This window comes from Grammomys surdaster, unplaced genomic scaffold (genome assembly GCF_004785775.1).
Source record: "Grammomys surdaster isolate TR1022 unplaced genomic scaffold, NIH_TR_1.0 174, whole genome shotgun sequence".
NCBI classification, from domain to species: Eukaryota; Metazoa; Chordata; class Mammalia; order Rodentia; family Muridae; genus Grammomys; species Grammomys surdaster.
Window position 1 is genome coordinate 7,795,244 of NW_021604622.1, and position 7,830 is coordinate 7,803,073.

General features: G+C 45.6%; 1 protein-coding gene across 1 annotated transcript in view; it reads right to left on the reverse strand.

Moving 5' to 3' along the window:
- Pdzd2 (PDZ domain containing 2) overlaps positions 1-7,071 on the reverse strand; it is a 139,186-nt gene extending 132,115 nt beyond the window's left edge. The window contains exon 1 of the mRNA XM_028767529.1: positions 6,998-7,071. The gene's annotated coding sequence lies outside the window, so the exon portion shown is untranslated. The remainder of the gene's footprint in view (positions 1-6,997) is intronic.
- Between the last annotated feature and the right edge of the window lie 759 nt (positions 7,072-7,830).

Consider the following 7,830-nt stretch of genomic DNA (forward strand, 5'->3'; position numbering starts at 1 on the left):
TTGTGACACATGATGTGATCTCCTACAGAACTAGCCATAGCTACAGAGGGACACTCTTAGAACAAGTGCATCACGGGAGTGCCTGAGCAGTATGTTTACAGAGAAGAAAGAACTACGAATCGAACACGGCCTTACATGTAGCAATGTTTACATGCAATAACAGCCCGGTTCCAGGTCCATGGGAGTACTGTGAAAAACTACGGCCTACATCTCATCACACACACACACACACACACACACACACACACACACACACACACACGCACACACAGAGAGAGAGAGAGAGAGAGAGAGAGAGAGAGAGAGAGAGACAGACAGACTGAGAGAGAGAGAGACAGAGAGACAGAGAGACAGAGAAAGAGCGACAGAGCGAGAAAGAGAGAGAGAGAGAGAAGGATGGTAGCATTTACATTAGCTTCCTGCTTAAGTTTGCTCACCTGAAAGAGCATCTAGACCATACCATATGACCACCTTATACTGACTCATTGCAAAATCATTTTCTAAGTCACTACTGATCAGGGTGCCAGGCTACTAGCCTGCGGTGATTAATTTGGGTCATCACCTTTGACTTGAGGGTTACCCTGAGAATCAGTGAAGTATGTTGACTGTGTCTATGAGGGTTTTTCCTGGGAAGACCGATGGGAGAGAGGGGTCAGCAAATGAGTGAAAAGGACATCTTGGATTTGGGTACATCCCTTCACCCCTAATGATGGAGGTGGTGTTACAACAAAAGGACACTTGCTTGTGCCTCTCTTCCAGAGCAACTGTGCTCTTTCTGCCGTGTTGCCATGGATTCAGAGTCCAGATCCTAGCCTTTGGATGTGGGTTTACACAGCAGCACTTTGGGGCTTTGGGGCTGGGTTACTGAACTCTGTGCTTCGTTTGGTTTGGAGGTTTCCCTGTCTCTCTGCTGCAGATGGCTATCACGGATGATCATGTGAGCTCAACTCATAAATTTACTCTTAAAATTACACACATTCTTGGTTCTTTCTCTAGGGAACCTTATGATATAAACCCTAGCAAAAGTCAGAGTTGGAAGTGGCTGGAGAGTCAGCCCGTGTATTACAAGAACCTGTCATAGTACGTTATGCTATAGCAGTTAGCACTGGGATAGCCACTGTCATTGGCTTAGAAAGGTGACTCTTTACAAGGCATAGTACCTTAACTTTGAGACTTCTCAGATTTTAGCATGACTTAGAGGTTGCTTCTAGAATGAATGAAATGCCCACAGGCAGAAAGAACTAAAATTGATAACACTCTCCTCCCCTTTGGGAGTCCCAGTGACAACAAATGTGTGTCACTCAAAGGCTGTGGGAGGTGGGGGTGGGGGTGGTGCAGCTGAGATAGTGCCTCAATTTGTAGCTCACACTATCCTGGAACTCTGTGTTCCTATAGCTCACAATGGCTTTGAACCTACGACAATCCTCCTGCCTCAGGTTCCTAGATGCTGGAGTTACAGGTATGAGCCACCAGGCCTGACTTATTTCTCCTTTTACGAGTTTAACATAATGGATTCTACTTGAATTTAAGATGTGATGGTCAATGACTTCCACTGAACAAACTTATTGGACATATCTATTGAGAGAGAGAGAGAGAGAGAGAGAGAGAGAGAGAGAGAGAGAGAGAGAGAGAGAGAGAGAGAGAGAGAGAAAGAAAGAGAGAAAGTTTGGAAGAGAAACATACTAGGCAATTCAGGAGAAGCTGGAGCAGGGTGGAAATGGGAAATGATTTAGGAACAATGTACACATCTGTCTTAGGTTTCCACGGCTGGGACAAAGCACCACCATCAAAATCCAAGTTGAGGTGGAAAGAGCTTATTCTGTTTACACTTCTGCAGCACTGCGCATCATTGAAGGAAGTCAGGGCAAGCACTCAGACAAGGTAGGAACTCCTGGGTGCAGGAGCTGATGCAGAGGCCGTGGAGGGGTGCTGCTTACTGGCTTGCTCATCATGGCTTGTGCAGCCTGCTTTCTTATAGAACCCAGGACCTCCAGCCCAGGGATAGCGCCACCCACCATCAATTGGTGGCCATTCCCCATCAATTGCTAATTTATAAAAATGCCTTAAAGCCAGGTCTCATAGAGGCATTTTCTCAGTAAGGTTTCCTTCTTTCAGATAGCTCTAGTTTGTGTGTCAAGTTGACATAAGATGAGGCAGCACAACATCTATAAAAGTTTTAGAGAATAATAATTTAAAAAGAGAATATATAGATACATATGAATATATATATATATATATATATATATATATATATATATATATACACACACACACATACATACACACATATGCATTCATATGAAAGTGGCAGGATTTATGATGAAATTGGTCTCAGAGTTTGGTCAGGCAAGTGGAACCCAAGATAACCCCACAGGCACCCAGATGTGCCCTAGTCTGTTTCTCAGCTTTTATGTTTCATTCTCTCTTACACTGTTGGCTCACTTGTGGGACAAGATTAAAGCCAAGCAGGCTCTGGCCTGTGCCTTACAGAGCTGACCTGAGTCCTTTCTTGCTACCACCTTCTCGGCAGCACTTAGAAGTAACTTTTTTTGTTTCCTTTCCAGGTCTTTATAGCTCTTCTGCCAAAACTTTTGCCAGTCTGTTACAATAAGATACATGTGATATTTTCCAAAGCCAGCGGCTAGGCGGGCAGGCAGTACTCTACCCCACAGGCAGCAGACTGGCTAACTTAATCCTAAAATGTTGTTAAGCCGAAGGCCAAGTGGAATTTGGCTAGTCAAACAGGAGTGTTTTGGAAGGCTGACCCTTCTGTTGGTGATGGGCGAACACTTTCCCCAGAAGGGGCAGAACTGGCAGGAGTGAAAGAAAGCCAGCTGTCCCATGAAGAATGTAACCACAGACTCTGGGATTAGTGTCACTCAAGCGGAAGTTGTCTGCTGTGCTTACATCTGTCCCTTTTTGCTCCTCTGTCTTAGGGGCTTCCACAGTGTCTGATTTGTACAGAGATTCTCCACTCTTAACTGCAGAGGGAAGGGAGAGAGTTTGTAGAAAACCCAGCTTTGTGGTGGTTGTGGTGACATAAAGTCTTAAAATACAATGCAAGAATAGGCCTGTGCAGTCCCTTAAAATCAGTCTAACACTGTGTTCTGTCTGTCCCCACCATCTGTCCCAGTCTGATTGAAACAGAGAGGCTTCTGACCAAATGGAGTCTATAGGCTACCCTGTATCTTTCTCCAAGTCAGCTTCTGCAAACTTACTAAAAAATGTGGGCTCTGGGTTGGTCCTTCTGTTAGACAAGGAGTCACTTTTGGTACTGTCATGTAAAATGCAGGTGAACTGACTGTTCAGGGAGAAATCATGACAGGCAAAGCAGATCCAGAGTCCCAGGTTACCAGCTTTCTGGGCCTGTTTCCGTCACACTTGGAAGGACAGTGGGGACAGAAAGACACTGTAGAGGGAATCTCAGTATGCCCTTGCACTCAGTCACACCTGGGTGGAGTAAACCAATGAAACCTGGGGCAGACATGCCTGTGGGGGCCACAAAGCCACCCAGTGCCTTCTCCTCTGTGTCATGGTGTAGACGCCAGGTCAGTGGGTAAGAAGGCCAGCATCTTGTTCTCTATCCCACAAAAGAAGGTAGAGCAATGGAAGGAGCCTGCATTGAATGGTCCCTACCACAGGAAATATACAGAAATACATGGGAGGCCTTTGTCTTAAGGGGGCAACAAGTATTTAAGGGATACAAAGCCAGTCAAGTCTATTCTGCTGGCCACTGGGCCATGAGACTGTTGATTTCCTTTCTACTGAAAATGTTCACATACTCAAAATCATGGCTTGGCTGTTCCTCTCCTGTAGGTTTACAAAGCTTTTAAAGAAAGGGGATATACATATACATATGGATTATACACACATATATGGATATATGATTTATACACACACATATATGGACATATATAAATATATATATAAAATATATATTAGAAACAATAAGTAGATGTCAGATTTCAGCCCTGTTTAAATAGCCAAAGAGAGGAGACAGATGGTCCAAACATTTAATGCTGTGATGTCTGCATCAATGAGTTGCTCACTAAAGCTGCTCAAAGCTTTTACGACCTACCTGTATCTGTGTCTTTAAGACAGGAGTTGAAAAGGCCCCTTCTGACCCTGAGATATCAGGCAGACCAAGGCTCTGACACATAGTATCACTCACACAAAGGAGGCCCCCTGGGGACAGGAGCTGACCCTTCCTCTTGCCCCACTAAGAATGGCCACACAACACTGCTCCAGTCTTTCTGGGCAAGCTCCTCGAACTCCCTGGAGCAGCCCAGTTTAGTGGGTTGGCTTCCAGTAGGATTGCAACAGTTATGCAAAATAGGTCTCTGAAGGTCTGAAATCCTGGCGCATACAGGAACAGCAGGTTGCTTAATCTCCAACGGCAGAGCCAACCTCTTTGCTAAACACAGGCGAGGCTCTGCAGCTCCCATGGCAGATTAATGACCCACCCCTCCTGCCCCACCAACCTGATTCCTCAAGGGTTACAGATGCCATCTTGTTCCCAGGCTTTACCTCCCATGAGGGACTGGACTGTTTGTAGTTTTACCCCTCTGTCACGTGTTTTCATCTGGCAAGCTAAGCTCCACCCACACCCTTCTTTACTGACAACACTCAGTCTTCAAATACTGGAGATGGATGGATAATTGAAATGTCCTGGTGAAAAAAATGGTTAATCACAGGCTTTTCATTTTCCTTCTCAAACCCTTATGAAAGATTTCCTGTGTGTCTGCAGTGGACAACAAGTTCCTTACAGAAGCCAGCCCTGGATCCAGGCCTGCAGTTTTGAGACAAGTAGAACATTAGCAAGGTCACCAGATTTTACTTTTCCCTTATTAGACATGACCGTAACAATGAGATACTGTGTGACGTAGAGACCCGGGTGTTCATGGGAAGGTTGGCAGGCTTTCACTAAGTGCTTTTAGGGATTCATAAGGAAACCTTGTTCTAAATGAGAAAACCACATTCAGTTAACTTATTACATGCAGTGTGTACATACAGACACATATTATTATAGGAAGCATCTTTTTAAGTGGCAGTGCCAAATACTGAGATGGCAAAAGTCTGGCCAGCATTGACTTGGTAGAAGAAGTGATTGCATCATCCAGTCAATGTGTGGCTGCTTCTGTGGCTCACACATTAGGGAAAGATGAAAAACCAACCATAGCCACATACTCCGATGGCATGCTTTGCCGTTGATTTGACCCGTTATACATCTTCAACTGCCTGACTCCTGAACCTACAACCTAACACTTTCGGAGGCAGCAGTGCCATTGAACACAGACCAAGAGACAACTTTCAAAACCACAGCCTATGCAAACTATTGGCTACATGATGGACTGCGCCAATCAGCTGTACACACTGTCCAAGAATACAGAGAAACAGAGTTCTTAAAAGACAGATTTTCTGCTAAAGGGTCAGAGACTAAATCCGTGTTGTGAGTGGTAACTCTCCATCTTTGTTTCTCCAACTCTTTAAAACGTAGAAACACATCCTTAGCTCCCAGGCCATATAAAAAAACAGGCTAGAACAAGCCAGACTTGGCCCTTGGGCCATAATTTGTTGACCCAACTGCTTCCATAATGGGCCCTGTGAAAAGGCCAATTCCTCAGCTCAGATCAAGTCACCACACCCGGTACCTGGGGCAGAAGCAGTCTGAAGGCAGGGTGGGAGACAAACCTAGGCTCGACAGAGCAAGGCTGTAGCAGGAGGGTAGGAGCCAGAGGTTTCCTAAAAGTCTCCAAAATGTCCTCTCTCTGTATAAGCTAGCTGTGGAATGCTGAGATACAGGAACGGGACAGAGCTAAGGTGTGGTTTGGGTGGCTACCCAGCTCCCTTGGGCCTAAAATCAAAACTAAAACATGGGCCACTACTGGCCACGGACAATAGCCCACCAATCAGCAGCCCCCAGTGCAGCTCCCCGTGGCTGCCTTCTCAGACACGGCTATGTGGCTCACAGGTTTTCAAATTTCCGAGGAAAGAACCCCCAGATCCAGGCTGCAGCTCACTCTCTACCTACCTCCGAGGCTCACCTCACAGTAACTATGCATGTCATCGCTAACCAGCCCCAGGGTCGGCTCAGTTTCACAGCATTCCGGCTTCTTCACTGGAGGGGAAGATCTATGTCAGGTCAGCCCTGACACAAGGAGAAGCAAGGTCTGGAAAAGGTTCTGAAAACCAGGCTGGGCTGGCCTCTAGTTCCGTTCTTTTTCTCTTTATCACCAGTCCCATGCCCCCATCACAGAGAGGATGTTCTGAGATTGGATACAACCACCGGAGACGCAAATGTTTCAATTTTCTTCCTGTGTGGGTGCAGCCAACACTGGCCCCAAAAGAACATTCCCTATTTCTGGGGGTAAGGACATTATTGTGACAGTTGCCAGCCTTCTATCTACCCCTCCTCTGACAAACGGTCAGAATCCACACTGTATCTTCTCACTGATTTCTCTTTCTGACTTAGAGGCCAGGCAGAGGCAGACTGCCTCCCTGGAGAAAACACCAGCACACTGGAGTTCTGCTCTGGATCCCAGTCAATATCTTGATATTCCCCAGCTGTTAGCCAAACTTCAGAAGGAATTAGCAAGCCCCTCTTTGGTTCTGAACTATAAAAATGTAACAATAGTTTGTTTTTTTTTTTGAAACTTGAAAAAAATCAATTTTTTGTCAATTATCTTCCAAGTATTTGTTCTAAAACAGTGCCTGGTATTTATCATCTGCCGATTTAAAACCTGGCTTTAAGTTACAGGCGGTGCGGTTTTCCATGATTCACTTTTAAAAGTTACCCTTAGGCAGAACAAACTAGTAACAAAGTAGTAACAGAAGCGCTTTCATGACTAGCATCGGCAGTTCAGACTAAGAGTACTCATGCCTTTTCTTGTTCATTTCTCAAATATTTATTTTTTTTTAAAAAAAAGCCACTGGCAGTCAAAAGTTGTGACTAGAGAGAAAATAGGACTCAAAACTGTCTCTCCCGCCTGCTTCCTACCTGCATCGTAAGCTGGCCAGGTGAACACTCTCCAATTGGGCTCCAACAACCACTTGCACAAGCCAGCTGCCAAAGTTCGCTGCGTTTTTTTTCCCTTCTCCATTCAGATCTTCACAGAGGGTTACTAACTACCAGCAAAAACTAATGTGAGCGAGGCATTGCCTGCTCCAACTTCCTGCCAGCGAGCTCCTCGCTCTGCTGAGCACAGAAAGAGATTCTCCTCCAGCTTCACCTGCCGAGCTCGGCCCCACCCACCTGAAGCACTCGGATCATTTTTCATTTATGAGTGTATCCAGCTAAACTGTGTGTGAGTGGGGACGAGGCACACATGGCTCTGCCAGTGTGTGAAATCCAGACTGCTAAAAACCACTTAAATTTGGGGGGAGTGAAGGGAGAAGCCAGCCCCTGGCAATCATGGGAGGTGTCCTTTTGCCTGCATCTGTAGGTCAGCACTGCCCCTCAGTGAAGGACAGCTTTTGATACGGACACAGACCACAGAGACTCAAGATTTCAGGCATGGACCAACAAAAATATACTAAGTGTGTATTTCACGTTCACTAAAAAAGTGACACCAGGAAATGAGCCGAGAAATGGTCCACCCAGTGACCTAACGCTTCGCAAGGAGTTAGGTATATTTTGAACTTTAAAGGACCAAGGTGTGTGGGTTGTCTGTGGGTTGGATGTTTGCTGTGTAAGAGTTGGGATTGCCAGCAGCCATGTCAAAGCTGGTACACATCTGTAACTGCTGAGGCAGAGACAAGTGGGGCTCATTAGAGGGTTTTTTTTTTTAAACCTGCATTCACATGGATATAAATATGGGAGTTTATTTTATA